At 55.7% G+C, this 23,689-nt stretch overlaps 1 long non-coding RNA gene across 1 annotated transcript; it reads right to left on the bottom strand.

Moving 5' to 3' along the window:
- Window positions 1–1,600: 1,600 nt before the first annotated feature.
- Window positions 1,601–10,800, bottom strand: LOC144367632 (uncharacterized). Its single transcript, XR_013427173.1, has 2 exons — window positions 7,327–10,800; window positions 1,601–3,504 (listed from the first exon to the last, which is right to left on the bottom strand). It is a non-coding gene; the product is annotated as an uncharacterized LOC144367632 (long non-coding RNA).
- Window positions 10,801–23,689: the final 12,889 nt, after the last annotated feature.

The following is a 23,689-nucleotide window of genomic DNA, read 5'->3' as shown; positions in this document are numbered from 1 at the left end:
ACGTGGGATTTGTCCCGAGGCCCCAGGTTCAGAGCTCAGCCCCCCCCCCCGTTTGCTGTGACCCCTCTCTGGGCCTCACGTCCCTCTCCTTGTGACCTGGAAGGTAGAATTCGAGCACCTCTTGGGACTGTCCTCTCTCCAAACTTTGACACCCATCAGGACAAGTGGACGCAGGAGGATTTGCTTACTCTCCTGTACCAACCTGCTATTTCTGAATAACAAATAGCCCCAGATGGTTCCCAGTCATGACACTGGGGGTGAAGTTCAAACAACACCCTTCACCAGGTCACAGCCTGTAGCTCAGAAGTCTGGTGGGTCCTCTGCTCTGGGCCTCACAAAAAATAAAGCCAAGGTGTGGGTCAGGCTGAGCGCTACTCTGCAGGTCCTGGGGAAGAACTCAAGTTCAGGTTGCGGGAGGAATTCTTTCTTTAAGGTCATGAGGCCTCTTTCTTTGCTGGGGTTCACACTCTGTGCTGAGAGGCCACCTCCATTTCTTCTCAAGGGCGCCCTCAACCTGCAAAGCAGCAGTGGCATTCCAAGTCCCCGTCCTTCTGCCTGCCTTCTCTGCCTGCTGGAAAGGCCCCTGGGACTCGGCCACCATGATCGGGCAGAGGAGCCTCCCTTCCTGAAGGGCAACTGATAACTGGTCTTAGTGACATGGAACCCAGGATATTCACAGACATGGCATCGGGGGCAAAGAAGATCCAGGTGACGGTGGCAAAGGTCAGAATCCTCCAGAGAAAGAGAAGCGATAGGAGGTCAGAATGTATTGTATGCACAGAACCCGCTCCGAGAAATCAGACCCAGGACGGTGGACGGTGCAAGTCTCAGCCAGGGTCCAGCCCAGAAGGCAGAGGACTGATGTCCCAGGTGGAAGACAGGCGGGGAGACCACTTTCCTCCTGAGCCTTCCATTCTAGCGAGGCCCAGTGGACTGGGTGGGGCCTGCCCACATTGGGAGGGCCATCTGCTCTCCTCCGTTTTCACCTCTTCCTGAAACACCCTATAGACACCCCCAGAACAGCGTCTGACTAAGCACCTCGGAATCTTGTGGTCCAGCCAACTCAACACGTAAAATACACCATCGCAGGGTCAGGGGTCGTGGGAAATCAGGCCTCCCTGCCTCCTGTGTCAGCCATCCGGCCAGCTAGCACCTGTCTTCAGCGAGTATTTCCTGGGCAACCTCCGGGAACACCACTCCGGAGGCTCCAGGACCTGCCCTGCCCTCAGAAGGCCCACAGTCAGCCTATGCCAGGGCAGGGCAGTTGGATGCCACCCTCGGGTGCCAGCTTCTTGTGCATTCAGTAAGAAACTGGCCTGAAGGAAGGTCCCCAGCCCCAAGCCCCCGGCTCCTCTCAGGAGCTTGCTGTACCCAGGGCCTCCTCGTGCCAGGGCTTGGCTCTGCTCACACACTTCACACCAGCACAGCCGTGAGCTGTGTGGCAGCCGTAGCTGCTGCAGTGACAAGGTGTGGGGACAGTTGGGGTGCCGAGAGAGACAAGACCAGCCGCAGGCAACCGGGGTGAAGCTGGGACCGCATGTCCCCCGTCACCTCTATTTCACCTGTTTGGAAATATCCATGATGATCGGGGCTTTAAGAATATACTTAAAAGCAATTTATGTTTTCATGGCAAATAGAAAAGCCACAATTTCTGTAAAACATTGATCACACAGTACACAGAATTAAAAGAAGTCGCAGTGACTATGTCCTGGCTGGGTGGGGACGAGGGCCTCCTCCCTACTACCAGGGAGCTGAGTGGTGTCAGGGACTAAGGTCAGGCGCTGGTTTTCTTTTCTTTTTTTCTTCCTTTTTTTTTTTTTTTAAACTAAGAAGACTTAGTTTTCATTAAATCCTGCTGATTTTAAGAAACCTGGTGCGGATGTCTTTCCAGGGCCTGGTTCCTTTGTTGTCCACAACAGGCAAGCGCGTCCCCTGGAAGCCCCAGATCTGAAGGCTCTGACGCCCCATCCGGCCCTCGGATGCCTCCCCCTGTGACTAGGCCCTGGGCGTGCAGAACAGAGGACCTGCAGGCCCGAGAGGGCAGGGTGGAGGGCAACGGCTGGAGCAGCCAGGAGACTGCACCTGGGCAAGGGCAGCCGGGCCTCCTCGTCCTTGTCACCGACCCTCTCTCTGATTCCCACTTCCAACCTGTACTCTGAGACAGTATTCACACTCCACCCTCCACCGGAGCCTGCCCTGGGAACGGGCCTAAGGGGCCTCCACACCTTGGCTGACCATTCAGCAAAAAGTCCTTCCCCAGACCCTCCCCTCTCACCTTCCCTAGGTCTGAGATGGCACCACAGGTGGCTCTGTTGCCTGCTAAGTCTCAGGTGTCCTGAGCATCAGAGGAGGCAGAGGTGGGTGTGTTCAGGGCCTACCATAGCACCCCTAGGACCCCGGAGGGGCCAGCTTCACAGTGGTCTCCTGGGTGGTGGCGAGGTTGGGCCTCCAGACCTCTCAGAGGTCTGGCCTCCCACCTACTCCCAGCCTCCAAGGAAGCGGACTAGGTGGGGTAGCAACTAGCTGGCTGTGCCGAGACCAAGGGAGGGGAGAAGAGGGGACAAGGGGCAGGCGATCAGTCCCCCAGAGCACAAGGGCTGCGGGCCTCCCTGCAGAGGAGAAGAGATGCTTAGCCCACCCCTGCCTGGGCTGGGCGCTGTGCTGGGGGCCCTGCCCCTTGCCTCCTGCCAAGATCCTGCCACTGCCCATCGCTCCTCTGGGACCAAAGTGCGAACCACATTCCCAAAGTCCAGAGCACTTCAGGCCAGGGGGGTGAAATGAATGGAAAGGACCAGAGGCCGCCGGGGGGGGGGGCAGGTCTTTGGGGTGCCACAGAGCACACGTGCCTTTCCCTCTGAGTGGAGCACAGGGGGCAGATCAGAGTTTTATCATGAAATCGTCTGACTCTTAAAAAAAAAATCTTGGATTGGCAACTAAATCAGTGCTCTGTGCAGAGGACCACCCAACCCAGAATGGAGCAGCTGAGGGTCCCACCCAGTGGGTTAGAGCCAAACTGGCCAGGCACTCAGGGGTCTCCTGCAGGAGCCCAAGGGCCCCAGACACCTCACTCCAGATTTGTGTCACCTGCTCAGTCCCATATGCCAACAAGGAAGGCGAACATTTCCAGGTGACCATGCTCTGGTTACAATCCATGGGAAGTTTGTTATTTCCAGTTTCTCCTTTCATCCTCTGACCAGGCCATGGTAGAGGCGGCAGCAGAAGCGGATGATAAGGGGCTCGTGGGGGAGAGACTTGCAGCAGACGCCACCTTCGCATCCCACCGCAGGTGCCCCTGGACTCCAGCCTGGCATCAGGGTGACTTCCAGCCCCGTTACACTTTTTGAAGAAGCTCCAGGGTTGGCATGGGATTTTTTCCTCCATGCCCGATGGTGCCGCAGGGGAGGTGGACGTGGGCTTACCGTGTGCCTCCCCCTGGACACTTCTTCACCCTGAGAGACATCGTGCGGCTCTGGTCCTCCCTGTGTCCATGTCACTCCAGGAGGCCTGACAGGAAGAAGGTCATGTTCAGTGTGCAGGCCAGTGAGACAGGGGGCAGGCGAAGCGACCAGCCCTGGGAAGTGACAGGAGGAGCTTCTGTAACGTCCGGATCCCAGAGGGAATACGGCAGCCACTCACAGAGCCAAAGGAGGAGAGGAGCCACTGGGCCACAGGAGCTTGGCCAGCACGGGGGCAGGAGGAGGGCAAGGTGGGCCTGGGGGCCTGAGGCCTTCTGGGCTCCAGAGCATCCCCCAAGCAGGCATCCCCCCACCCGGGGGCGTTCCAACTGGTGGGTTCAGAGCCACCCAGGCCAAGTACCACAGGGCCATGCTGTGACTGACGGGTGCCCCTGGGCCCGTCGGCAGAGGGGTGTGGGTGTGAGGGCCAGCGGGTGAGTCTGGGAGGTGTGTCCCCCATCCCAGGGGGAAGGGTAACCAGGAGGCCTCTGCGTGGACGGATCTCTGCATGAGAAACTGGAAGCTGCGTCAGGGGGCCGAGCCCTGCTCCGGGCATGAGAAGACAAACGTGTCTGCAAAACAGGTGCCAAGAGCTCGCTAAGGTGGGGATCTTGGCCACTGTTCCCCTCCGTCTTCAGCACAGACCTGGCCCTGCCCTGGGGGGCCGATTTCTGGAGGTGGGAGTCCCGACTGTGATGTTGACAAGAGATGTCCTGGGCCCCAAAGGTCCCTGCACTCTGCAGCCCCCTGGGGCTGGGCTCTCCTCCTAGAGCCAGGAGGACCCCTGTCTTTGTACCAAGGTGAGGGCAAGGCCTGGTCACCCCTGAGGTGGCTCTCGACTGCCTTCCATAAGTGTTCCCAGAGGTAAGGAGGGCACCAGAAATGACGCCCAAAGCTCTGGCTCCCCCATCTGCCCATCTGCCCATCACTTCCCCTGGCCTCTGGCTCTCCTGGGTGCCAAGCACCCACCTCTTCCCACCAGGCAGTGCACCTGGAACCAGCCTCTGAGCAGGACCCCTCCTGCCTCCCAGGGCTCGCAACTCTGAGGTGGGTCCCCCACCCTCCCCTGCAAAGGACCTGGTGGTGCTTCCCACCCTTCGGGACCCACCAGGGCCATGTGTGCCTCCTGGTCCTTGCATCAGCCAAGCTGAGTCATGGCTTCTCAGCCTGGGACGAGGGGTCACAGCTGCCTCCCAGCAGAGGCGGTTGTAAAAACAATTTCTTCTTTGAATGTGGTCAGAGAATTCAGCAGACTGCTGAGCAGCAGAGGAATCAAATTTTCACAGAGTTGCACCCTTTGGGGGAAACATTATTTATGGGAAGGGACCCACCCACCCAGTCCTTTGCTATTAAATCCCAACCAAGGAGCTGCCCCCAGTCTTGTCTAAGGGCCTAAAAGAAATAAACAAGGTCTCCAGCTGCTCAGAACCTGTCCCGGGCATAGTGCCGCAGTAACAGAAGCACCAAAAATAATAGCGCCTTGAGTTTGTTTAGGGATTTACGGTTTCCAAACACTGCATATTCGTCTGGTCCTTTGGGCTGGGTACTTACTTCTAAAGATTCATGTAGGATAAAAATGAAGCCATGGGATGAAGAAGTGGACACCTCTTGCCCAGGGACTTGCAGAGAGTCCTAACAGCAGCATGAAGGATTCCAATCTAGCATGCACAGGGTCGGGTTCCACCCCCAGCATCGAAGGCCGACCAACAAATCCAAGTCTCATGTGCTCCCTACGAAGCCCCCTGTACTTGGAAAACCTCAAGCTGCGGCAGCCTGAGGAGTGCACATTCTCCAACCCATTTCACAAATGAGGAAAGGAGCTAATGGAGTTTCACTTCAACCCCTTCCCAAGTCCCCTAGAATGTCTGTCCACAGCCCCTTCACCTCCGCGGGCTGTCAGTGCCCAGGGATATGGGACCATGAGGGTGGCAGGTCTGTGCGTGTCCATCAGTCCTCGGGCTCTTCAGCACTGTGTTTTAAAAACATCAACACGCTGGAATCACGGAAGGCAAGGTTTTCTGCACCTTGGCTGATTTCCTGCTGACTCAGCCAGGCTGGGAAGCAGCCAAGAGTGCTAACTTCCTGGCCCTGCGTGAGGAGTACCCGTTGCTGAGCCGTCTTCTGTTTAATAAAAGGTACCTGGGCCTTGTCTGGAAGAGACCCACCAGAGGCTGCGTCCCCAGCCTGCCACCTTCCAGTGGGCTTGTGCAGTGTGGCCTCCTCCTGCACAGGACCTGCAGGGCTTGTGCAACCAGGATTCACCTCTACAGAAACGGGGTATGTGGCTCCTCTTTTCACCCTAACGTGGTGAAACAGGCCCATGACCTAGCCCTGCACCTCCATTTACCCCTCTGTGAAATGGCTAGAGCAATATGTGGGTAAGGACTGATTCATAAAGAATGCTCCTCTGATTCATCATCTCCAAATAACCCTAATCTTCCCAGAGGAAGGTCAAGGGCTCCAGCTCAGGGCTGAGGGCCCTCTCCCCCAAGGCTGAGCAAGTACAGCTGAGGCAAAGTGCCAGAGTTCAGCAGAGGAAAAGCGAAGGTCTTTGGGACACACGAAATCTTCCTCTGCATTCAGTGATGCCCCAGGCATTGAGGACTGGGTTCTAAGTCCAGGCTTATCCTACACGGCTCACTCCACACACGCAAAGCACGATATTTATGTGACGCGCCAGGGCCCTCCGGGTTGAACATACTGCCTCTTGCTGCAGTGAGCGCCTAGGTGTCTACACCCAGCCCAGCCACTGCCTTGGGGTTGGGTGTGTCCACACTGGGAATCATGGGCTTCAGAATTGCAGTTGCGGGATAACACGGGGCTTTCTGATTCATCTGCCTCGCCTTTGCTCCTTGGGGACTGGCTGATTCCCAGGCTCCTTTAAGAGGAGGGGATCTGAGGGGAAAGTGGAGGACTGCAGCGTGCACAGGACTCTGAACACCAGCCACGACCCTGTAGCCCAGGTGTCTGTCTCAAGACCTGGAAGGCTGTGCCTGCTGCCTGCTGCTCCACGGCTGAGCCCCTCCCCTTCCCCCAAGTGCCCCAGCCTCTTTAATCCCCAGCTCAGGAACGACTGTCACCAGGTGTAGAGTCTGGGAATTGCCCCTGTCACTGACTTGATCACACGGTTGACAGATCAAAGGCCTGTCTCACTGCTTTGGCCCCCGTGGTCCAGATCCCGAGGACAGCCTCCTGAGGGGGTCCTTGTCCATGGCCTTCCCTGCAGTCCCGTGCACTGGCCCACCGTCCAGCCCTGTGCTTCCCTGCTATCTGCTCGGCAGACTCCCTCAGCTGCTCCCAGCTTCCCAAACACCCTCCATAAGACGCCCTGCCCTACCCTGTGTGGCCATGTCCACTGCTCAGATTGCCCGCTCCTGTGTTCTCCCGCCTCTCCTGGCCACCCTTGCAGTGAGATGGGCCGTGTGCCGAGTCCCAGGCAACGGATGGCGGTAGGATGGCGGATGTTTCTGGCTGAAGCATGGAAGGGCAGAGGGAGCTGCTGCCCGGCAGTGCTGTCTCCCCTCTCATCATGGCTGAGCTGACGGACCCAGGACCCAAGGAGCCTCCATTACTAAGGCCCCGCAAGAAGGATGCCTAGATGTTGGTCCACGAGGAGTTGTGTGTGACGCTGCTGAGAGGCCAGGGTGTTAGTGCCTGCAGCAGGGGCCCTGTCCACCCACATGGCACCCCGAGCACCCCTCCAGTAGCTCCCCGTTAACTCTGGCGCCAGCCTGCACTTCTGGAGCACCCTGTGATCCCCACGAGGGGGGAATACCGGGTTTCTGTTCTCGGGACTAAAGACTCAGGGGTCACTCTAGTTAAACTGGGCTAACTGGGCTGCACGAGATAACCACACAAGAGACACACATACCTTTTTATTTGGGGTCGCTGTGACGGCTCCTCTGACCTTAAGGGTCCAGAGCGAGAGCGAGACCATGCGCTGACCTCTTTTGTTGAGGAGAAGCTGTTCAAATGAGGCAAGGGGTCAGGTTTCAGGGGGCTGAGTATCTTCATGATGTCCACTGTCAGCAGGTTGACTGACACCTGGGTAGGCCACACCCAAGGGCACAGTAAGAGAAGGGGACATACACAAGGCACTTCCATGGAAGATTCTATCCTAAACAGGGCAAGGGGCTATATTACAAAGGAACAGGTCCGTAACTTCACCCCTGGGGCTGTAGGAAGCCACGCCCAGGCACAAGACCCCAACCCTTGGACCCAAGAAGGGTAGGGAAAGCTCTGCCACATTTCTGCGACTGAGCGCCTCAGCACCCAGCCGGGGAGTGTAACTCAGTCACGTGTACAATTGGCCTCCCACAGAGGAACTGTTTCATCATGTGATCTGTCATTCCCTAACTACTGCCTAAACGCTTCACACAGACTTTATCCCTTGGGATCCTCGTGATCTGGGCTAGGTACTGTTGATCGCTCCTGTCTCACAGACCAGAAACTGAGGCTCAGAGGGAACATACAGCTTCAACTCGGTTGCTGAGGGGCAGCCTGTCCGAGCCCATGACTAATGTGCCTTACTTAATGTGACTGATGCTCTGCCCTCTGTTGTTTTCCAAAGCGGAGTTTGTAGGATGAGTGGGGCTGTGGGCCTGAGCAGGGCCCGGGCTGCTCCCTCGACTTCACTTGTGGAAACGTCTACGATGGAGCCTGTTTTCTACTTTTGAAATACAACTGGGGCAGGGTGGGTGGACATCAGCTGCGGCAATAGCCTCAGCTGGAGCTCGGGTCCTCTGGGCTCAGGACCCGGTCAACAGGGGCAGAAGAGGTATGCCCGGTGGGACCTGAGTCCGCCCAGTCCCAGGCCCTGGGAGTGAGAGTGGAGAGGGGAGCTTCTGGCAGCTCCGGCAGCCTTAGCTTTGGTGTCACGTGCGACACAAGGGAGCCCTTGTGCTGACTGTCTTCCTTCCCAGGGAAAAGGAAACGTGAACCCGGGGTAGCCAGGGAGAACACCACTGGGGGACCGAGGAGGACAGCCTGGGAGGGTGATGGGAGGAGGGCTGAGAGGCCAGCACACGGCTGAGGCCAAGCTCTGGGAGAAGGGCTACTCCGTGCTGTCCTTGTGGTGGGGGCCTGTTGGGCTGAGTGTGTCCCACTGACTGGTCCCTGGGCTCCAGGAACATGCTGAAAGTGGTGGTTTATCTTTTGCCACTGGCTGGGCCCAACCTGACAGCCGGGTGGGTTTGGAGTCGCATTTCACCATCAGCTCCGAGGACTAGAAAATGCACATCCAAAGCCCGTGTGCCGCCCCACTGTCACAGGAAGGAGCAGAGGAAGAGCAGCTTCCCCTTCTTCTTTGGGACAGTGTGTGTCTGTCTCTGGCCATGGTGTCTCCAGCTTGAGGATGAAGCCCGTGAGCAGGATCAGACAAAACGATGGGATCAGGGACAAGTGAAGCAGGAGCTCTGCCATCCTGGCTGGAGGTCCCTGCTCCACACTTCTGGACGGTGAGATGACAGACGTCTTTATGGCCTCCTACTGCTGATAGCAGATCATCCTAAATGATCGTACCAGAAGTCTGGACCTCACTCTGGAGGGAATGGATGGTAGATAGTGACTGCTGGTGGGTAGGTGGATGGATGGACAGGTGGATGGATGGACTGATGGATGGATGAACAGCCACTGCCCAGTCAGAAGCATGAGGCTTCTGTAGAGAAGATGGTCTCATCAGAAGACGACTTTGAGAGCCAGAGGCAAGAAGGACTAGAAGCAGGTAGGAGCTGGGGACATCAGTCCACGCCACCCTGACCCTGGCTAAGAACATTTCCCAGGTATACAGGGAGGCCACCCATACAGCATCCCACCCACCTAGCCACAGAGACTGTGCTGTGACCGAGAAGGACATAGGATACAGGCAATAACTCCCCAGAGGCACAGCACGCATTGTGTCTCCACCCTCGGGGACCAGCGCGTGTCTGCCTGAGTTGACACACAGTCATTAGGACGCCTGGCTAATGAGGTCCGTCATCACCTCCTTGTTCCCCTCACCAGTAAACAAACCAGGAGATGTCAGACCTGGAGCCCGAGAAATGTCCATGCAGGGACTTTGGAAAACAACAGGTGACAGAATTGGGGCATTTAGCCTCCTGCGTGCTGCCTGAGGTGGCTGTTACACCTTGGGTTCTTGGTGGCAAGGTGAAGGGTCTCCTATCCTGAGGGTATCTCCACAGGCTCAGGGAGGCTCAGGGAAGGCAGGGACCAACATCCCTAAAATGTGACCACCACTCACCGCCATCCCCCTGGGCAGAGTTTTCTATGAGTGCTCCCGGGACCTGCAGCATGACATAAAGAGGGACAGTCTGAGAAAGTCACACGGATCGCTGTGTCTTCTGAAGGACTGTCTGTAAAGGATGCGGGCAGGGGCTTCTGATGAAAATGGAAATGGATGCTCTGCTCTGGTTTTGAAAGTTCCAGAAGTGAATAGCCTGCTGGAGAGAGAGGAATGCTCTGCCGGGTGATATTGATCATCTTTGGGGCCAGAGATTGTGTTGGAGTTGTTGCTGATTGAAAGGTTTTCTATGAATTCCTCCTGGCAGTCAGGAAGAGAAATATCGAATATCTAATTGCCTTTGAATTAATTACACCCCCAAATGTAAGATCTTGACCAACCCATCGTGCCTGCAATCAGTGCTTTGCCCAGTGATGGTGGCTCAGGCAACGGAAGGTCAGCACCAGGGTGATGGGTTAATGCAGGTCACCGCCCACTCGAGTCTTTTATTGTGTTGTGGATACGAAGTGTCCTCCAAATAAGCTCAAGTGATAGACAACGCGGGAATGTTGAGGTGAAATGACTGGATAGGAAATCTGTGACCTCGTCAGTGGACTAACCCACTTGATGGATTCATAATTTGAATGGATCACTGGGTGGTATGCCAGGTGGGGTGTGGCTGGAGAAAGGTCCCTGGGGGCCCTTGGGGAATATATATCTTGTCCGTGGCTCATCTCTCTCTCTTTGCCTCCAGTCTGCCAGGGGCTGAGCAGCTTCCCTCTGCCTCACCTCAGGCTCAGGGCCATGGAGTAGCCAACCAGGGGTTGAACCTCAAACTGTGACCTCAAAATACTTTTCCTGCTCTTACGTTGTTCTTGAAGGTGTTTGGGCCACAGTGAAGACAAGCTGACTGACACATCTGGGTTCTGTTCTCCGCCATTCTTGATCCATAAACAAAGTTGATGGCACAGAGCTCTTCCCGGCAGGGACCTAAGAAGATAGAAAGGGGCCCTTTGATGAGGCGGCTGTGGGGGAAGGACAGGCGTCAGAGACCAAGTCAGAGATGGGATCCTCACTGTTCTGACTCCGTGATCCTGGGGACATTAATCATCTTCCTGTGCCTCCATCCTGTTGCCTGCAAAATAAGATCATCCAAGACTCACTTCCATTGTGAAAGTCCAGTGAAATAACTTGCTGATGCACATGAGGGCATTTTGTAATCTATGAATGTTTGTCCATTTGTTTAAAAGATATTTATTTAGCCCCAATCTACATCAGCACTGGTCTAAGTACTAAGGTTAGGGCCGTGAATATACCAGATGGAATCCCAGCCCTCAAAGAGATTAGCTTCTAGAAGGGAGGCAGGTGAGAGTAAGATAAAGAAGTTCAGTCAGTCCCTCCACATCCACAGTACTTCATCCAAGGACTCAACCAACCACAAACCGAAAATATTTGGAAAAAATAATTGCGTCTGTTCTGCCACGTGCAGACTTTTTTTCTTGTCACTGTTCCCAAACATCGCTGTGAATCAACTGGTTACAGAGTTTACGCTGTATTTGTTACCATAAGTAATCTAGAGATGACTAAGAGCATGTGAGAGGATATGGGTAGGTTTATGGAGATGCCATACAGCTTTATGTAAGGGACTTGAGTATCTGTGGCTTTGGTGTATAAGGGGGTTCAGTGTCCTGTGGATACTGAGAACAATTGTAAAACGTGTCGCATACTAGTAACCAGTGTTTGGAAGAAAAATAAATCAGGGAAGGATGAAACAACAGTGGGAGGAGAACATGGAAGACAGCGAGTGTAATAATGTCCTCAAGGAGTTCAGCTGTGATGGGAAGGAGCCGAGCAGGGTGTTGAGGGGAGGGACGCGGAGTCGGCAAGGGGTTTTGTTTGACAAGTAGAAAGCCCTGCGTGTTTGGATATTGATGGGTGTGAACCTGTAGAGAAAGAATACCTTAATTCAGGAGAGTGGAAACTGTTAGGATAGGGTCTTAGAGCAGGTGAGAGAAGATGGGGTCTGGTGCCTGAGGGTTAATCTCAGCTGGATCAGAGAAGGCTAGGAGGGTCCTGATCTGCCAAGAAAGCCTGAAAGATAGAGGGCGGCTGGGTATGGGGAGAGGCACGTCAGTACAGGGAGTCCTCTCCCCGGGGAGCAAGGAGGCGGGCACAGTGAGAAGGTGCAGGACCCAAGCACAGAACCTTCTCATGCTCTAGGGTGGTCCAACTAACCAAGGGTGGCGGCCATTCAGATGCCAGCTTCACGCAGCTCTCTGAATCTTTTTATAAAAAGCACTTTTATTTTGAGATTTTGCCCTGGGTGCCGTAAGTACCCCCTGACAACTCAGCGTGGCCCGGCGGTCCCTAGGCTCCAGGTTCCGCAGGTCCTCGGGAAAAGACACCTGGGCACTTTCCAAATCCACTCGCCTGTCAGGAGAGCATGGCAAGGCGGGCTGCAGGGATCACACCTGTTTACCCTTGCTGGCACAGTTTTAGGGGCACAGTGGGAACCCCTTAATTCCCAGACTCAGAGAGAGACAAAGCCATCGCCCCCTTCCAGGGATTCTGCAGCAGTACATGCGGCTTGGGCAGGGAGGTTAGGATTTGCTCTCGGCCACAAAAGGCAGTCTCAGCTGAACTTGTGCCCAGGCCACCTGACGCCAGTGAGGCTCTTAACTGCTGCCCAGAACCCCTTCCTCAAGGGGGATCCCCATCCCGCTCTGGCAGTGACCCTGCTTACAAACCTCTCGGGTGGCCACCCAACAGACCCATCTTACAGGTAGGAAAGAGGAGGCCCAGCAGAGGAAGGTTTCCCAGTAGAACACGCCTGAAGCATGGTGAAGGGAAGCCCAGCAATGGGAAGTCACAAGTCTAGGTTCACGTCCGAGTCTCCCCTTCCCAGGAGCCCGCCTGAGTCACTCCAGCTAACAGTTGCAATCAGCAACTTGACAGAGAAGTCGGCAGTCTGGTGCTCAGTCCGTGCACCAGGCGGTGTGGGGCTTCTCCTAAGGACAGAGCTGGCTCGCTTCTCTGAGGGATGTTATGACTTCCTCCCCACCTACTGCCAGGGATGTGCCAGTAGCATCTCCGCACTGTTTCCTTGGAGCATCTCCGCTGCTCTCAGGCCGAGGGCACCTTCCTGCCTCTGTGATGCTTTGGTCCTGCCTGGCAGTCAGAGCACCCCCCAGCAAAGTGTCTTTGGGAATCCCACTGGAATTTATGATTCCATCCAAACCAGCACATCACTTTCAGAGCAAGAACTGAGGGGGATTTTTGGGGGGAGCCAGTAGTGGGTATTGAACACAGGGGTGCTCCACCACTAAACTAAGTCCCCAGCCCTTATTATTTATTTAAACATTTTTGAGACAAGGTCCTCCTAAGTTGCCACTGCTGGCCTGGAACTTTCGGTCCTCCTGCCCCAGTCTCCTGGGTTGCTGGAGTCACAGGTGTGTGCCACCACACCACTGCTGAGATGGAATTTTAAAGAGACTGCTGTAATGCAGGGGACTGGATCCACTCCCTGAGTACCGAAGGAAAAAAACATGCTAATAGTCACAGAATTTGAAAAAAGAAAATGAAATCATACTTTTTTTCTTCTTTTTATAAAGAGCACCTTCATTATGAGATTTTGTTTCGGCCTGAAGACAAGGAGGGCCGGGCCAGACCTGTAGCCAGGGGAGGCTGCCCAGGGAGGATATTTCCCAGGTGACCTGGGCTTCTGAGCAGCCCAGCCAGACCTCTCTGCAGATAACAGACTTGGCTCCGATCCACCCTGATAAAACCAGCCCTTTTCTAAAGACGCTTCAGAGCGCTCTGTGGCTGGGCACCGGGAACTGCGCAGGGAGATCCATCTTCCTCTACGTCCCTGGGGGGCACCTTCAGAGAGAGCCCCCAAGACTTCAGCCTTGGGCGGGGCTGACTCAGAGGCCACGGCTCCTTCCCCTCCCAGGACCCCCAGCTCAACAGTGGCAGAGACTGAGGGGAAAGAGCCCTTCTGAGGACTGGCATGATACTGCTGTCCTCTGCTGAATGAGGACCCTGGGCATTGTGGTGCGAGTCCTTTGGGACACAGCTACAACAGAGGCTCCTGAAGGACAGAAATGAAGGCCCCTCTGGCCCAGGGTCTGAGCAAGCAGGACCATGACCCCACCAGCCCTGGGTCCTGAGGCCACCGAGGATCCCCAAGCCCCCATGCACTCCTGGTCCTGGTTTGCCCCTCGGCAGTAGCTGTTACATGGGGCCACCCTCTCTGCCTGGTCTGCCTCCTGCTGCTCCAGCCATTGCCTCTCCTCCTGCCCCGCCCCCCTGCTCTCTCCAGATCCTCTCCCAGTCTCTCTCCCTTCTCCACACCCAGGCCCCGCAAGACCCCACCCAGCTTCCAGCTCCTCAGAGTCAACACATATTTAAGCACCTGCCACATGCTGGGTGCTGACAGAGGTGGCCAGACATTGAGTTTATGCTGAAGTTGGGGTGCAGACGGGGAGAGAGATAATGCACAGGCCTCCAGGTCCAAACTCTTTTCCCAGCCCCTCCAAAGCGAGGATTCCAACAGGAATGCTAGGATTCTAAGCCACTAAGCTCTGAGGCCACAGAAGCCACTGAGCCTCTTTGGGCCTCTTTCCCCATCTGTAAAATGACCTCTAGTCCAGGGCAGCGCCATCCAGTGCTGAAGGGGTGTCCTGGCCCTGTGCTGCAGTCAGTGGCCCTAGCCGCGTGTCGGTATGGAACCCTTGAGGAACTGGTTTTTTCCTTTGTTTACACTTGACTTTGAACAGTCACGCCTGACTTGTGATCATGGTCCTGGGCAGCACCACTTGAGCTGCCATAGCCCTCCAGGTCAGGTGCCCCAGAATTCCACAGAAGCACCAGGTGACCGTTCAGGGAACTCACCTGCAAACTCTGAGTTGATCTACAAGCTAAAGCAGCAGAGGAATAGCAGCAATGCTGCCTTTCAAACAGCCGGCTGCCCTCCCCAAACCAAGGCCTCGCCCCTCATCTGAGCCCCTGAAGAGAATGGGAGCAGGAGCCCAGCCCTGGGGTGTCCACCTGGACAGTCAGAGATGCTAGGACATTCTTAAGGGCTTGGGTCCCACCCCAAACAAAAGAAGTCAGAAGTCAGGCTAGAGGGGGCCAGCCATGTGTTGCAAGCTCCCGGGGGACTCAAATGTGCAGCTGCCGTCTCAACCCATGCTCCCTGAACCGGTGGGAAGCTGAGGCCGAGAGGAGAAGTTCACCCTCAGGTCGCAGGCAAGTTCATCTCAGAGCCTGTCCTGGGCCCCAGCTCCCAAAGTGCCTGGGCCAGCTGTAATGCAGAACTGGTTGGACCAGACAGGGAACTCTGAGGTGTCCTGCAGAGGACCCTCTAGACTCCTCTAAATCCAACAGTAGCCCCTGCTAGGGACCATCTGCGAGTGTCCTTGAGCAGCCCGGCTTCTCCTTGGACAAGCTTGACGGAGCTGAGACAGGCAGCTCCCCTGGCCAGGTTGTGAATGAGTGGTCTTCCAAGGACATGGACTGGCACGTAAGCGCTTCCGGTCACTGCTGGACAGACCTGCTGTCAGGGCCTCCTATTGTCCTTTGTTTTCTCCCAGGGGCACAGTGGGTGTTCTGCCATCTCAGCTGAAGGGCCCAGAAGAGAGGACCTCGGATCGCCTCCTTCTGTTTCCTACCCAGGAACTAGGATGTGAAGCCACCTTCCAGTCCCTGATAAACCTGGCAAGCCCAGGCCACCCTGCAGCCTTCCCCCTTAGACACACAGGCTGCAAACACGTCCCCTCGAACAATAGGAGGAAATGAGGGGAGCTGGGAACGCAGCCTGAAATTGCTGAATTGTTCCAAAGCCTGCGCTTGGGATGCTGGTGGCATCAAGAGGCAGAGATGGGGTGGGTGGCTCTGCAGTGAAGGACAACAGGAAATGGTGCGGGGTGCTGGGGGGTGGGGCATGGGTATGTGGAGGTATGAGTTTGGTGTGCCTGCATGGGTGGTGTGTGCAGAGTGTGTGGTGTGTGCGTGTGAATGGAGTGTGTTCCATGGTGTGGTGTGATGTGTCATGTGGTGTGGCTGTGTATGGTATACATGCAGATGTGTTAGTGTGTGTGAGTGTTGTGAGACATGGAAAGAATGTGGCATCATATTTGTGTGTGTGTGTGTCTGTGTGTGTGTGTGTGTGTGTGTGTGTGTGTTGTGGGGGGCATATGGTGTTTGTGGAATGAGGTCCATCTGTCCATGGGGACAGACCCAGGCCATTGTGGCCAGGTGTTTCTCCGGTGGAGCACGCAGCATCCAGGTGGGAGGCGGTGTCACCCTGTGAGACACAGATGTTTGGGTCACCACAGAAGGCCCAGAAGCCCAGGATGGAGAACCCTCGCAGGAAAGCAGGTCTCCATGTCCAGCACGGAGGAGCCCAGGCATTTGGATACGGCCCCTGACGGAGTAAACGAGGTGAAGGTTGACAACCACTGATTGGCAGAGCGAGCCCTGCGGCCGGGCTCTGGAGGCCTGGGCCCTGATCCTTGCCACACCACTGCCTTGGTCAGGCGAGCTCAGAAGCAGAGGTTATGCTAAGTAAGAGTCCGCAGAACTCAGGGGGACATGGGACGTCACTCAGGCTCAATCTCTCTGTGTTTATCTCTGGGTGCCTCTGCTTCTCTCTGTCCCTGTCTTTTCTCTGTCTGTGTACCTCTGTCCCCATTCCTGTCTATCTCCCTCTCTGTCTCTGCATCAGTCTCACTCTCTCTCTCTTTGTCCCTGACTCTATCTCTGTGCATCTCTCCCTGTCTCTGTGTCTCCATCTCTCATCTCTCCAGAGCACACACCCCTCTCTGGTTCTCTGATCTGCTGCAGCGCATCGGACCTTGCAGTGCTGATGTCCCCGCACTGCCTCTTCTCCCTGTCACCCTGGCCAGTCCTCCACTGGTTGAGCATCTATCAGGTACCGCTGTGAGAGCACAGCAGGCACAGGGGGAGGAAGCAGCTTGACCCTCATGTGCTGACTTTGTTCCCAATTCTCGAAGGAAAGAGAATGATTGGCCACTGGCCAGACCTGGTTCAACAGCTGCAGCAAGAGCCGTGTGACACCAGTGACTCTGTTTGAACTTCAGTGGACTTGTAAGCAGATCAGACTGGACCTGCCACCCGCCTTTGTAAATGACTGAGAGGAGCAAGGCCATGGCCGCTCGTCACATGTCGTCTGTGTTTGCTGCCACATGAGACCAGCAGGGTTGTGTGGCATGACAGAGACTAAATGGCCTGCAAAGCTGAAATTATTTACTAAGGCCACTGAACCCCCAGGTGGGACAACAGATGTGAAAGTGCCACAAAGTACTGTAGAAGTGTAAAGAATCACAGTGACCATTATGTTGTCCCTCCTCCTGCTGGGACTCCAGGAGATTCTGCTGGACCCTTAGATAAAGCATCTAACATTCTAGATATGGTTCTCCATGGTGCCAGAATCCAGGCCACTTGCAGACAATATGATTGGATCTGTCCTGGTCCCGCTGGTTGTGAACACGACCCCTGCCAGGGCTTTGTCAAGACGGTGGAGCCCGTGTGAAGATGGAGGGAGAGCCGACGGCTGGCCCAGATGCTGCACTCAGCATGTCACGGCCGTGGTCTCATTACTCCCTGCAGCAGCCTAACAAGGTGGGTTCTTGTTGCCCAGGCTTCCTGACACCAGGCCAGGGAGGGCCTCACAGAGTGAGCCTGACCAGGATGAGGCCTGCGGCTGCAGGCGTTAGGCCTCTGTCCTTCTCCCCCAGGAGTTTTATAAAGTCAGGTGTTTAAGCCATTCTCTCAGGCGACATGTGAATCCACAATCCGTGCAAATTCATGGGTTGGGTGCTTTGGGAACAGGAAGTGTGTGAGTGGGACCGGCCCTTGCTCGTAGGCCCCATCTGGGCTGGAGCAGTGCTCGAAGGTGAGGTAGAAGAGCCAGCTCCACTCAGTTGCTCCCACTGAGGGCTGTGGCGCCAAACGGGATGAACATTCAGGGTCTTTGCTGCTGGAGGGGCTTAGAAGACAATGCATCCGAGCTGCAGCGGACTGCCAGCTGTCACCTGGACTACCTCTGGTCAGCCTGCCTGTGTACTGCCTTTCCCAGGAGGCCTTGCAGGCCTCTCCCAGCCGGTTCTTGTCAGAGGACGTGAGTGGGAGAGAAGTGTGCTGCTCCCGCCCAGCCCATCAAAACCTTCCACTAGCATCTTCCCTGCCCTAGCTCCTCAGAACCCCAATGAGGCCACAGAGATGGGTGACGATGGCCTCAAAGAGGACAGAAGAGAATAGGAGCCAGGGTGACCGGATCATCGCCTGGAGATGGCTACTGGGGGGACATTTGCATTGGTGGTTAAAAGCGTGAGAACAAACTTTGATCCCATTGAGCCCCTGGATTTTGGGGCATCATTTGTTAAAGGAGCTCGAATATCTGACATGACTTCTTCCCGGCTTTGGCTGAAACCACAAGGGGCACTTATTGGGCTGCCAGGTGCCCTGAGCTCATCCAGGATGATAAGACAGAGGGCCCTGGTCAGTTCCACAGCCACATACCTGGAAACATTCGTAAACCTCCGAGGGTGCTGTTGGGACGTCTGTGAAAGTATCTTTTGTTGATGGCGCTTAAATGCATTCAAGTTGCACAGAAACATTTGGAGGAAAATTGTTATCTGACTTCGGCCTCAGAACAGAATGTCCGCTTGCTTATGTCTTTCCACTTACAACTCCACCTTTCCAGCTCAGTCCCATCCTCTAGCCCGGAGCTGAGGCTCCCCTGAGCTGGGCGGTCCTGGCCCCAGGCTGCAGGCCTGGCTGTGGGTCTCTTCCTGGCTCTTCTGGCTGCAGTCTGATGGTTCAGCCTGAGATGACTGCACGGCTGTTGAGGAAGGACCCAGGGCTGCTCTTCCCAAGTAGGTGCTGGGCTTCCCAGAGCCTTCCCTCATAGTCCCCAGGCCCAGATCTCCAGCCTGCTCCAGGTCCAGGCTTGCCAAAGTCTGGATTCTGGATTGGTGAAGCACTGGAGAGGGCCTGTGTTGCAGGCTGGCTTGTCCTGGTGCTACGCTGCCCTCCCTGGTGCAGACTTGCCATGTGCACAGACTCATGCTCAGCACCCAGTGGCCTCCAGCGCGCAGTAGGTATTTTGTAATGCCTGTGAGCTGCGCTCTCAGTTCCAGCCTGGGGCAAGCACTGTCAGGGCTTATGTGAGCTTTTTCTGAAAGAATCATTCAAGCTACAAGCTGGGGAGCAGCCCAACAAGCACAGTAGTCACCGCTGGGAGCAAAGTCCTCCGTGCACGAGCGGAGATTCATTAGATTTCTGCATTTACCACAGAAGAAAATTTACCTAGGGGGCTCTGAAGAAAATTCCATTCCATATTTTAAAGTCACAGCTGAGATTTTTAATGTCCTAATGGATTTATAACAGGAGAAAAATTACCCCTCAGCATGATATTCTTGCCAGACACCAAATCTATTCTCATTATGAATTGAGCTATGTGACCTCCAGGCTACAGAGCTCTTGTCTTCTTTTGGCCACGGAAATGAGCATGTCCGTGGGACCAGAGCTTGGAGTTGTGTTGCTGAAGAAACGGCCAGCAGCAGCTCCTTCCCCAGGGTCAGCTGTCCTTCTTGACAGGAACCCTGTGATGCCCATGGGCCAGACCTTCTAGCCAAGGTTCCCCAGGACACTCTCCAAGCACCCGTGTCTACACCAGCCCACACCTTCTGGGAGGCAACAGATACCTCTCCAGGAGGGTTAGAGCCTGTGAAAGGAGCCTATAAGATAATCTTGCTGAACCATCTGGTGCAGGACAAGGAACTGGGGGACTTTGAGGATAGCAAAGCCAAGACTGGACTTGGAAGCTCTCCCACCACCACCTTTCCATCCATCCAGCACTCACTGAGAACCTCCCTGGGTGTAGCAAACTGGTGGCCGTGAGCTCACAGGCTAGCCCTCTGCCTCCTGGCCACAGACCTCTTGTGGTGGTAGAGGAAGAAGGAGCGATGGACAGAGAAGAACAACTCTGCTAGTATTTGCTGTGTTTGCCAAGGAACTTCTCTATGGCAACATTGTGCCATAGAGAATCAGCTGTGTTCCCAACCATGTACCTGGAGAAGGCATTTCCCAAAGAAAGGGGCACAGTGTTCTGTTCTAAACAGAGGTGCCCGGTATTTTCCTTTCTAAAATAGGTCATCTAAGATTCTGAGATCAACAAAGGCCAGACATCTGGTATGTTTCTCGGCTTGGGCTGCAATAACTAAACATCAAGACTGAGTGGTTTAAACAGCAGACATTTATTTGTCACAGTTCTGGGGGCTGGAAATCCGAGATCAGGGTGGCAGCGTGGTGGATTCTGGTAAGAACTAATCCTGACTTGCAAATGTCACCTTCTAGATGAGTCTTCATGCGCAGAGGACAGACAGTAAACTCTCTGGTATCTCTGGTTATGAGGGCACTAATCCCACCAAGGGGCCTCACCCTCACGACTTCATCTGAACCTAGTCACCTCCCAGTGTCCCCATCTCCAAACATCACCACAAAGAGAGTCAGGGCTTCAGTGTATGAATTTGGGGGACACACAAGCATTCAGTCCATATCCACTGGCGGGGGGCAGACCTAGGACAAAGTTCCCCTTCCGACAGCTCAGTGGTCCTGCTAGGAAGGTCAAAGGCCACCCAGCCTGACCGAGGATGCCTTCCCTCGCCCTCTGCAACTACCTCTGGAGGTCTGTTTCCAGAGGTTTCCTTTTTCCTTCCATTCTGAAGGATCTCAGGCTTGATCCAGGATCTGACGACCTGGTCGTCTGGCCCTTGAGCTCTTGGACCTTCTATCCCACCGTGGGAGAACCACAGGCACCCAGCAGCGCCCGGGAGGCTGCGTGCTTTCTCTCCCTACACCTGCCAGGTGGTGTACACATTGTGACCAACTAGGGAGACAGCATTAAAACAGCTCACACGCCGGACGGAGACCCCGGCAGCTGGGGTAGGGGCAGGCACAGCTCCTGCTGCCGCCCTGCCTGGTGGTAAGGGGGTTAAAGAGGCTTTCTTTCTTCTTCTTTTTTTTAATTTAATGTTCATATTTGGCATTTTAAGTTTGGGTCGTTGTATGAGGACCTCCTCCCCTCCTCTGAGCTCTGCCAACAGAAGTCACCTCTGGGTCCAAGTGGGCTGAGGGGGCTCCTCTCCTGAGCCCTGGGCCCCGGGGCCTGGTCTTTAGCCCTCCCTCCTGGCCTGGGGGCTGTGGCCTGTGGAACATGAAACCAAATCTGAAGGAAATTTACAGCCTGGACTTCCAAACACAGGGCCCATTTTTCTAACTGGTCACTCCCTCTGAGAAGTTCCTCTTGCTGGCTGAAGGTAGATGGGCCTCCTGCTGCATCTCCAGCCCTCGATGAGAAGCCTAAGGCACCGTGGCCCTGGGGAACACAAGTGTCCTTGAATAAGCCCAGGCCACAGGGGCGCTCTCTGAAATAAGTGCAGCCCTGTGGTGGGCGGTGGGGCTGTGGCTGGCCTCCTCCAGCCTGCTTGCCACCAGGAGGCACACTCAGCAGCACAGCTGGCACTGGAGGAGTGGCGTGGTGCCTGCAGACCAGACGTAAATGTCAAGCTTTGAATTATTTATCCAATCTGCAGTCTGTACCCTGCAGCCTCAGAGGGCACTGCATTTGGGCACACACCACCCCACCATCCCACCACTGTCAGCCCACCACTGTGACACCAGCTGCTCTAGCCCTGGAATGGCATCTGTCCTGTGTCTCAGCACTGTGCACACTGGAAGATTCTCAGACGGCTGCTCAGCCTCCTCTCTTCTGAGAACTTACAGTCCTGGCCCCTCTGTGTCCCCGTCTCTGCCTGGGTATGGAAGATAACTTGGATGCCAGGGCTGCAGCCACTGCTCCTGGCCCCCACCTGGCAGGGCTCTGTTGCCTGGAGCCCTGGCTTCTACCTGGGCCAGCTGGACCCTCAGGATGCCGGCTAGACTGACCTCATGGAGGGCTGGGAGGAATGGGCCTGCAGAGCACCATGGGCGAGGGGGGGGCTGGGAGCCTGTGGGCTCCTCCTCTGAGGTGGGTGCTCCTTTATTGAGCTCTGTCCCACCCCAGAAAGCTAGAGTGTCAGGTGGGATGACAGAAGGATCGTGCAGGGCACGTCCAGCACAACTTGAGAGGTACTGGACGGCGACAGTTGGACAGGCACTGAAGCCCAGGCGGCGAGGGGTGAGGGCAGAGACAGGGCAGAGACGGGGCTCAGGCCGGGCAGCTCTGCAGGCAGCCCCAGGCCACGCGGAGGAAAGCTCCGGTAGGTTTCAGGCAGGAGAGTGGCTTGTTCAAGTGACCAGGTGACACATTCCTTCAGGAAGATTGAGTCCTTTGGCCAGAGTAGCCCCAGTGCCCACTTCCTCCCCACCATCTTCCTCTCCAAGGCAGCAAGAAGCCCGCTCAGGCCTTCCGAAGCCCTCACATACACAGGCCTCGTGGACCCCATGGCCATGCCGGAGGACAGCTGGCCCCTCACCCCTTGCATTCGGTGGAGTGCAGAGTCTCTGGCCCACAGTACCAGGTGGTTGGCAGGACTGAAGATCACTGTGGTGACAGAAGACCGAGGACAGCAAGAGTGTCCGGCCTCAGCCAAAGGCCCCCAGCTCAGCCTGGGGTTCCCAGGGAAAGACTTGGGATGGAGGACTGGCTTTGAGCCCAGCCCTGCTGCCCAGCTCCCTCTGACCGGCTGGTGGCTGAAGTCTCCAGGCCTGGCCTTCCTCCTCTTGGGGGAAGAAGATGAGGAAGTGGGCCTCCTGAGTGGCTGTGAGATCCGGGTGCCATGGGCAGGCCTGGCCTGGAGCCTGCACAGGTCACCATCCTCCACGCCCCTCACTTCCCTGCAAGAGAACCTCCGCCTCCTCGCCACCCGGCAAGTGACCCTGAGTAGGTCACCTTCCCTTTGTGCACATCCTCCTTGTAAGTCCAGGGTGTGAACTAGATGCTCTGCAAGGCTCTTCCACATGAGCCCTGTAAACACGCCCCCTCCAGGGTCCAGCACGGGTTCCAGAAACCCACAGGAACAGCTCTTCCTATGCCACATGCACCCCGCTAACCCCATCTCCCCGCTATAGTGCCCTTTCCCTTCTAACCTTCACACTCAGGTGACTTTCTGTCACTTCCAAGTAACACCTGGGGAAGGCATAGCCAGCAGGAACTGCCAAGTGGGGCGGCCTGAGAGGTGAGCCTCAGTCCCTCCCTCCCGCATGGGCCCAGGGTCGGAGCCGCCTGTCAGTGCGGAGCCTCTCATGGCCGCCCACACGGCCATGCATAATTGACGAGCCTCGTTCTTCTCCAAGCAGGGCTGAGCCGTCGGGCCGTAATGCAGGATGTTAAAAGCTTCCTGGGAAGCCCCTCTCTGGCCTCCGTCAGGGTGATTAATGAAACAGAGGCTTTCCCCATTATGATTCTTGCTGCAACTTAGATTCCCCCACAAATCCTCCTGAGAGGTTTCCAGAAGCACCGGGCCTCTAGGATCTGTTTCCCCTACGCTCACATCTGTTCCATTTATCAGTCGGAAACAGACCCTCATGGAGGGGTCCAGGCCTATTCAGCAGGGGCAAGAAGAGAAGGAGACAGACTTGCCCTCAACAAGTCCCCTGAGACATGGGCCACGTTTCTCGGTCCCCGTTCTTTTTATATCAAATTATTCCTGGTCTCCAAAGGGGAACCTAAGAGTTACCAGATGGCCGGGTTCTGAGGTTGGAGGAGCAGGGGTGCAGCTCTGCTGTTGGGGGGCACATCAGGGATACAGAAGGTTCAGGGGACCCAGCTGCTCCCACCCATGGCTTCCCGCCCTCACAGCAGCCTGGAGTGATCAGCAGCATGGTGCAGGTGTGCACCTGACCCCCAGGAGGCTAGAATCTCACCCACATGCAGGAACAGCAGGGCCAGAGCTCAGAGCCGAATGCTCCAATGCCATTCTCTTCTCGGAACCCCAAGAACCACAGAATCACTGTGAGAAACTCATCTGTCATTGCTGAGAGCCTGCCT

Source organism: Ictidomys tridecemlineatus, chromosome 1, assembly GCF_052094955.1.
Source record: "Ictidomys tridecemlineatus isolate mIctTri1 chromosome 1, mIctTri1.hap1, whole genome shotgun sequence".
NCBI lineage: Eukaryota > Metazoa > Chordata > Mammalia > Rodentia > Sciuridae > Ictidomys > Ictidomys tridecemlineatus.
The sequence above is the reverse complement of the archived record's forward strand: the minus strand, read 5'-3'. Positions and strand labels throughout refer to the sequence as shown.